This window comes from Salvelinus sp. IW2-2015, linkage group LG22 (assembly GCF_002910315.2).
Source record: "Salvelinus sp. IW2-2015 linkage group LG22, ASM291031v2, whole genome shotgun sequence".
In the NCBI taxonomy this organism is placed as follows: domain Eukaryota; kingdom Metazoa; phylum Chordata; class Actinopteri; order Salmoniformes; family Salmonidae; genus Salvelinus; species Salvelinus sp. IW2-2015.
This window is the reverse complement of record NC_036862.1, coordinates 26,878,533-26,887,673: the sequence shown is the minus strand read 5'-3', so window position 1 is coordinate 26,887,673 and position 9,141 is coordinate 26,878,533. Positions and strand designations below refer to the sequence as shown.

General features: G+C 44.7%; 1 pseudogene; it reads left to right on the top strand.

Moving 5' to 3' along the window:
• The first annotated feature begins 148 nt into the window (after positions 1 to 148).
• On the top strand, positions 149 to 4,823 carry LOC111949372 (serine-protein kinase ATM-like; annotated as a pseudogene).
• The last annotated feature ends 4,318 nt before the right edge of the window (positions 4,824 to 9,141 follow it).

Below are 9,141 nucleotides of genomic sequence, written 5' to 3'. Positions count from 1 at the left end.
CATATTTGGAAGATGTGCATTATGGGAAACTGTGTTTCAATGGTGAGTGTCCACTTTCAGTTATTAGCTCATTTCAAGTTACTTCCACGACGTTACATATAGAAGCTGATATCCGTTTTGTCATTGGAGTTTGTTTTGATGATTGTTATTACTTGTGGTGGCTTTTGCATCTGTGCACAAAACATTATGTTCTTGTATACAGAAAGAGGCTTATAGCTTCAGACGGCTCATCCGGTCTCCTGACACAGTGGAGGAGCTGCATCACATTCTGGAACCAGAGCATCTAAAGGCTCCAAGCAGCTCACCTGGGATGCAGTCTTCAGGTAGTATGTCTTCCTACACAGTTTATTACCCGGATGGATTCTTAATTCTAAACATGAACTATGAAATATCCTTGTTCATGGTACTGAGGGAGAGAGGGGAATGCAGAACATGTTATTGTTAGACATCAGGTATCCTATGGAAAGGAGAAGGGCCACAGTCTGCTTTCAGTTGTTGGGTTGTAATTTGAAATACTTGCTACACCAGAAGTTAATGGTTATCTCTAGGAGGAATGTATATGGTGGGGTCAATTAAGGTTGTGTGAGCCAGTGTAACAGTATAACTTTAAACCGTCCCCTCGCCCCGACACGGGCGCGAACTAGGGACCCTCTGCACACATCAACAACAGTCACCCACGAAGCGTCGTTACCYATCGCTCCACAAAAGCCGCGGCCCTTGCAGAGCAAGGGGCAACACTACTTCTAGGTTTCAGAGCAAGTGACGTAACTGATTGAAACGCTGTTAGCGCGTACCCGCTAACTAACTAGCCATTTCACATCCGTTACACTCACCCCCCTTTCGACCTCCTCCTTTTTCCGCAGCAACCAGTGATCCGGGTCAACAGCATCAATGTAACAGTATAACTTTAAACCGTCCCCTCGCGCGAACCAGGGACACTCTGCACACATCAACAACGGTCGCCCACGAAGCATCGTTACCCATCGCTCCACAAAGGCCGCGGCACCAATGTAACAGTATAACTTTAAACCGTCCCCTCGCCCCGACACGGGCGCGAACCAGGGACCCTCTGCACACATCAACAACAGTCACCCACGAAGCGTCGTTACCCATCGCTCCACAAAAGCCGCGGCCCTTGCAGAGCAAGGGGCAACACTACTTCTAGGTTTCAGAGCAAGTGACGTAACTGATTGAAACGCTGTTAGCGCATACCCGCTAACTAACTAGCCATTTCACATCCGTTACACCAGGGGCTTGTAATGTTATTGAGTAAGGGAAAGGCAATCACATGGTTGCGGTCACTGATAAGGGTGGATTAGTGAGGAACGGGGGCCGAGGTCAAGTCACGTCACATTAAGGGAGAAGGAACAGTTTATTACCCACATCTTAATTTCCTGCCTAGCAATAAAGATGTAATGTTTAGAGAAAAGGAGGAGACTACCTAAAATGGGGTATATATACTTTTGCTGGTGGGAACATGTCTTTGTCTGTTCAGCTGTCTGACCTATTGGGTGATTAAACTCGGTTTGAGCTTTTCCTAGTTGTCCGTTATTTTTTACTCTGTTTATTTAGAACCTAACACCCAAATCCCACTATTAGGGGACTGAGGTGTAGCCAGGCTACTATTTTATTGACAATATTTATTAAATCCATCATCGCTTTGCATTCTCACTGTTTGCATTCTCATTGCCTTCTATCAGGTTTCTGCAGAGGTATCTGCAAAAAGACTGAGCTGCTCCAGTCAGAGAAAGCCAACGTGTCGACCACCACAAAGGCTAACCATCAGAAGAAGATGCAGGAGATCAGCAGCCTGGTCAAATACTTCATCCGCTGTGCCAACAAGAGTATGGGTTTGGAGAATCACAGACCAGATCAGAGGCTTATAGAGCCTAATTCCCACACCCTGTGTTATCTATCCCTTGTGTGTCCGAAATGGCTCCCCATTCCTTATATAGTGCACTACTTTTGACCAGGACCTATAGGTCTCTGATGAAAAGTAGTTCCATTTTGGACACACTGACTGTTTTGTAATCCCTCTGGGTACTTTAACCCCCCACTTCTCTCCCTACAGGATGGCCTCGTCTGGAGTGTGGCGAGCTCCTGAATCATGTGATGGAGGTGCTGCGGAGCTCATTCAGCTGCTAGGCCTATGGGGAGGACTACAGCAGCATCCTGCTCAAGAACATCCTGTCTCTCCGCAAGTACTGGTGTGAGATCACCCAGCAGCAGTGGTACAGTCAGTGGTCCTTATTGCTCTCTCAATACAGCAGGGACTTAGATTTTTATGTGCTGTGGTAATCTATGAATGTAATTGGTGATGTTTTGGGGTAATTGCAGGTAGTAATAGGGAAGTAATTGGTGATATTTTGGGGTAATTGCAGCCAGTAATAGGAAATACAATGCAATGTAAATGGTTGATTGAAGAGCAAGAAGTTGTCATGACGTTGGGTTGGGGGTAGGTTTACGACAGTCATAAATACCTCTTTCCCCCTTTTTCTCTCTCCCCACTATAACTGATGTGACATAAGGAAACCCATGGGTTAACATAGAGATTCTGGGTAACATCAGAAGTTGGGGGAAATGAACTATATTCTGGTAATCCAACCAACTGTACATATGCGGTGGTACTTAAGGTATATTATGTCAGTTCGGTTGCCCTCTGACACATTCTCATCAATGATAGAATGACATAAACTCTACTGTAGAAAGTCTAAACGTCAGAGGTATCGGATTCACATGGAATTGTTGTTTAATTCAAATGTTTGAATATGAGATTATTTGTGAAGAGATTAAATGTAAATTTAGCTTCCAAATGAGAGATCTGTGCTTTCATAAGTTTTCTTCTGCTCAACCAGTGGCCCGCCCCTGTGAAGAGGCATGGGTTATAAACTTTTCAGACACACCCCTCTCCCTCCACTATATAAAGCCATTGACGAAAATGTAACTTCCTGTTCCGGGTACACCAGGATGACGGTCCTGTGTCAGAATGGTTCAGACAATAACTACAGAACTAGGCCAACATCAGCATGGACTTTGATTGTGAATGGTATGAACTTTGAACTCGTRTTCACTACAGAAGTGATATCTCCTAACCGTTGAGTTAGCAACAGCTAAACGCAGGTTAGGAAGGACAGTCCGAGTATCCCGTCTACTACATACAACGTTACTACAACGTATCCCGTGACAACCAGAGACATTCTTCAAAGGACAGAGGACTCGGRTTGGCGACACGGTCCATCTACCACCAMCCTACTGAAGCGCAGCTCAGAGTAAATATGTATTGCATTTTCTTTTTCAAATGGGCGGTAATTTAGAATGCATCAGATACTGTATTTACGACAGCACAGCTCGCCTATGTTCCAGTCTCCCGCTCTTTCACTAAAATCCCGCCCCTTTCCTTTGTGTAACAAGCTGTCATATCTATAACGCCCGCTAGGGACGTTTTTCTGTATGACGTAATTTGTGATCAAGTKATGATTTAAWTGTRTATGTGTGWTTCTGTGTGATTAGTTAGGTATTTAGTAAATAAATAATTAAACCCAATTTTGTATTGCTGATTCAACTTGTTAGCCAGGATTCTTGCAGATAATCAAGGACTTACAACTTTCAGATGAGACTGAATAAAATGACGATTAATGTGACGGCTATTTAGTAAAATATTACTAAATCTTTAAGAGTTTATTCGAAAGATAACAGCTCTATAAATATTATTTCGTGGTGTCCCTCTCTAGTTAATTAATATTTACATGATTAGTTCAATCAGGTAATATTAATTACGGATAAATAATTTTACAGAATAGCATGTCATAGCAATCAATCTGGCATAGTCAAAGACACGACAAAGTCATGGGTCTGCACACAATTTGGTATGTACTGTCTAGATTCGATTTAATTCCAATCTAATTCTGAATAATCCCTTCTTTCTCATATGTAACTAGATTCGCTGGATATTTATTGTGCCATTTTCACTGGTTCCCCCAAGGCCATAAACCGTGTGCTTGTGAACAGGATCATCCACACTGCAGTCCAGGGCTTCTGTCTGCAGACTGAGGGCTTCAGCCATAAACTCTTCAGCTTCTTCTCCAGAGCACTGCTCAATGTCAGGTACGATGACAATAACAACACACACCCTAGTCAACTCCATTACTGCGAAAGGTGACCTGTATCATGCAAGGGAGTTGCCACAGTCATTTTTCAGTAGTTACGCGCCTCAGAGACTGTAAGTGTTCTAAAGTGTAAACCTACTGAACTGAACTCTTAGCAATTGAGTCTACAGCGGTAGAGGCTGGTGGGAGGAGCTATTCGAGGACGGGATCATTGTAATGGCTGGAATGGAATATATGGAACGGAGTCAAACATGTGGTTTCCATATGTTTCATAGCCTTCCATTCCAGCCATTACAATGAGCCCATCATCCTATAGCTCCTCCCACCAGCCTCCTCTGGTCTACAGTGAGACCTACCATCAAGAGATTTAATCCATTACACTGTGTGTGATCTGTTCTCTCTCCAGGCGGGAGAGACACTTGCCGGTGGTGGAGCACTTGGTCTGCTGCCATGAACTGCCGTATGAGGGTGTGTCGGCTGGGTGAGGAGCTCCTGCCCTCTGTGCTCTACGTATGGAGACAGATAAGGCCCAGCAGCACTCTCAAAGAGGAGATAGTAGAGTTATTCAACCTGCAGCTCTGTGTACATCATCTCAAGGGTCAAAGACACAAGACACAGGAATGGCTGGAATGTTGTGAATAGACTGAAAACTGAAAAAACACCATTGTCTTATGAATCTGTTTAGATGTTAAACAATAAAAACGGTGTAGAACAACAGACAGGTGTGGAGTGTTTTCATCACTGAAACCCTTGATGAAGTAGTATGCCATTTTAGATTATGATTGATACAGCCCATCTGACATATTTTCTTGCCCATGCCACCCCTCACTGTTCCAGGACCCTGTGCTGAGGACTGGGCCAAATGGCAGAGTCTACTCTATAACCTCTATGATGCCCTGGTGACTGAGATCAGCCAGATTGGGAGCCGGGAGAAATATGCCACAGGGTTGCGCCACATCGCTGTGAAGGAGAACCTTATCGAGCTAACTGCAGACATCAGATGATAAATCTAAGATCCTTAATTTTCACATCTTGACTTCATTTACCATTTCAAGGCTAAAACCTGAGCTGTGCTGACATAGTTCACCTGTCTTTAAGATGGTTTTGGTATTGTTGGTCTCATCTTCATGTTTTGGGTGTTTGACTGTTTCTTAGCTCTATAGCGAAGATAGTAACCTCCAGATTTTAATTGGGATTATTTTGCCTTGATACAATGTTTTATGTCTGTAATTGTTTTAACACATCCCTAATACATCCCACAACATTTCCTCACATGATTCCAAGTTTACTACGATATGATGGTTATTATATCAATACTGGCGCATAAAGGTGTTTCCACTGCCATTTCTCGCATAATTAATTTTACTGACACCTTGTTTAGCATATTTTTTAGTTTTGTTAACATTTGGAAAGTTTTTACTGACAAATTTGCTATTGCCATCAGGCCAGTCGTGACACTTTCTGTCATGTACTTTACTCGCATAAAAAGTTTGGATGAAAACCTGGTTAGTGCAAACATTTTTCATTTAACTTGGCAAGTAAGTTAAGAACAAATTATTTACAATGACGGCCTACCCCGGCCAAACCCGGACGACGTTGGGCTAATTTTGCGCCGCCCTATGGGACTCCCAATCACGGCCGGATGTACAACTAGTTTCCAAGTCGGACATTTTCGAGTTTCCTAGTTCCGACTAGTACGTGAAGACAGCAGATAGCAACCTGTACACGACCTGTTATCGGATTCTAAAGCAAATTAAGAAAAAATATTTACCGTTTTTTTGTGATACGGTAGCTTTGCCACTCAGTACTGGCTTTCTGATTCGCTGTCCCAGTACAGCGTCCATGGCATCGAACCATGATGGTGGATAATAACTCCGGCGGTCGGAACCGTTTGCCTTAATTTCTTTGAGCTGCTCTGTCAGCTGGTGCTTAAAGCTAGTGAGGGAGATATGAGTCTCCAGCTTCAGTGATTTTTGCAGTTCGTTCCAGTCATTGGCAGCAGAGAACTGGAAGGAAAGGCGGCCAAATAGGGATTGGCTTTGGGGGTGACCAGTGAGATATACCTGCTGGAGTGCATGCTACGAGTGGGTAGTGCTATGGTGACCAGTGAGCTGAGATAAGTCGTGGCTTTACCTAGCAGAGACTTGTAGATGACCTAGAGCCAGTGGGTTTGGTGACGGGTATGAAGCGAGGGCCAGCCAACGAGAGCGTACAGGTCGCAATGGTGGGTAGTATATGGGGCTTTGGTGACAAAACGGATGGCACTGTGATAGACTGCATCCAATTTGTTGAGTAGTGTTCGAGGCTATTTTATAAATGACATTGCCAAAGTTGAGGATCAGTAGGATGGTCAGTTTTACAAGGGTATGTTTGGCAGCATGAGTGAAGGATGCTTTGTTGTGAAATAGGAAGCAGATTCTAGATTTAATTCTGGATTGGAGATGCTTAATGTGAGTCTGGAAGGAGAGTTTCCAGCCTAACCAGACACCTAGTTTTTGTAGTTGTCCACATATTCTAAGTCAGAACCGTCCAGAGTAGTGATGCTGGACGGGCGGCCAGGTGCGAGCTGTGATCGGTTGAAGATCATGCATTTAGTTTTACTTGCATTTACGAGCATTTGGAGGCCACGGAAAGAGAGTAGTATGGCATTGAAGCTCGTCTGGAGGTTAGTTAACACAGTGTCCAAAGAAGGGCCGGAAGTATACAGAATGGTGTCGTCTGCGTAGAGGTGGATCAGAGAGTCACCAGCAGCAAGAGAGACTGTCACGCCCTGGCCTTAGTATTCTTTGTTTTCTTAATTATTTTGGTTAGGTCAGGGTGTGACATGGGGAATGTATGTGGTTTTTGTAGTGTCTAGGGTGGTTGTAAGGTTTAGGGGGTTTATTAGAGTAGTTGGGTTTATGTTTAGTATAATAGTCTAGCTGTGTCTATGGTTGAGTGTAGGTATCTAGGAAAGTCTATGGTTGCCTAAATTGGGTCTCAATTAGAGACAGCTGGTTATTGTTGTCTCTGATTGGGAGCCATATTTAAGGCAACCATAGGCTTTAGCTGTTTGTGGGGAATTGTCTATGTTGAACGTTTGTAGCCTGTGTGTGTGCACTACGTTTATAGCTTCACGGTCGTTTGTTGTTTTTGTATAGTTTGTAATAGTGTTTCGTTTCATGTTCATCTTCGGTTTAGTAAAATAAAAGAAGATGGCTATTTTCCACATGCTGCGTTTTGGTCCGTCTCTCCTCCACACGATCGTGACAGCGACATCATTGATGTATACAGAGAAAAGAGTCGGCCTGAGAATTGAACCCTGTGGCACCCCCTAGAGACTGCCAGAGGTCCGGACAACAGGCCCTCCGATTTGACACACTGAACTCTATCAGAGAAGTAGTTGGTGAAACCAGGCGAGGCAATCATTTGAGAAACCAAGGCTGTTGAGTCTGCCAATAAGAATGTGGTGATTGACAGAGTCGAAAGCCTTGGCCAGGTCGATGAATACGCTGCAACAGTAATGTCTCTTATCGATGGCGTTATGATATCGTTTACGACCTTGAACGTGGTTGAGTTGCACCCATGACCAGCTCTGAAACCAGATTGCATAGCGGAGAAGGTAAGGTGGGATTCGAAATGGTCGGTAATCTGTTAGTTAACTTGGCTTTCGAAGACCTAGAAAGGCAGGGTAGGATAGATATAGGTCTGTAGCAGTTTGGGTCTAGAGTGTCTCCCCTTTGAAGAGGGGGATGACTGCAGCAGCTTTCCAATGTTTGGGAATCTCAGACGATACGAAAAGAGAGTTGAACAGGCTGTTAGTAGGGGTTGCAACAATTTCAGCAGATAATTTTAGAAAGAGAGGGTCCAGATTGTCTAGCCCAGCTGATTTGTAGGGGTCCAGATTTTGCAGCTCTTTCAGAACATCAGCAATCTGGATTTGGGTGAAGGAGAAATGGGGGAGGCTTGGGCGTTGCTGTGGGGAGTGCAGGGCTGTTGACCGGGGTAGGGGAAGCCAGGTGGAAAGCATGGCCAGCTGTAGAAAAATGCTTATTGAAATTCTCAATTATCGTGGATTTATCGGTGGTGACAGTGTTTCCTAGCCTCAGTGCAGTGGGCAGCTGGGAGGAGGTGCTCTTATTCTCCATGGACTTTACAGTGTCCCAGAACTGTTTTGAGTTTGTGCTACAGGATCCACATTTCTGCTTGAAAAAGCTAGCCTTAGCTTTCCTAACTGCCTGTGTATATTGGTTCCTAACTTCCCTGAATAGTTGCATGTCACGGGGGCTATTCAATGCTAATGCAGTACGCCACTGGATGTTTTTGTGCTGGTCAAGGGCAGTCAGGTCTGGAGAGAACCAAGGGCTATATCTGTTCCTGGTTCTACATTTTTTGAAAGGGGCATGCTTATTTAAAATGGTGAGGAAGGCACATTTAAAGAATGACCAGGCATCCTCTACTGACGGGATGAAGTCAATATCCTTTCAGGATACCCGGGTCAGGTCGATTAGAAAGGCCTGCTCGCTGAAGAGTTTTTGGGAGCGTTTGACAGTGATGAGGGGTGGTCGTTTGACCGCAGACCCGTTACGGATGTAGGCAATGTGTCACGACTCCGAACGAAGGTGACTCCCCTTCCCGTTCGGGTGGCGCTCGGCGGTCGTCGTCGCCGGCCTACTAGCTGCCACTGACTCTTTTCCTCCCCCTCCTTATGTGTTTATTGGTTACACCTGTGTTGAGGTGATTGTAATTAGTTGGGCTTTATTAGTCAGCCAGCCTGCCCGTTTCTTTGTGCGGGATTGATCATTTTGTACCTTGGTATCGGGAGTAGACGAACGTATTGTTTATTCGTTCGTAGAGTGTATTGGACTGTTTTTTCGTCCCCCGTGTATGGGGCATTTGTTTGTACACCCAGTGTTTTCGTGGGGTGGGGCCGTTGTTTACGTGTGTGCATTAAAAGCACTATTTAAACTCTCTGTTGTTCCTGCGCTGACTTCACACTCCGACACCCAGAGCGTTACAGAATCCCGCACCCCGAAAATGGAGTCAGCAGGAGCAG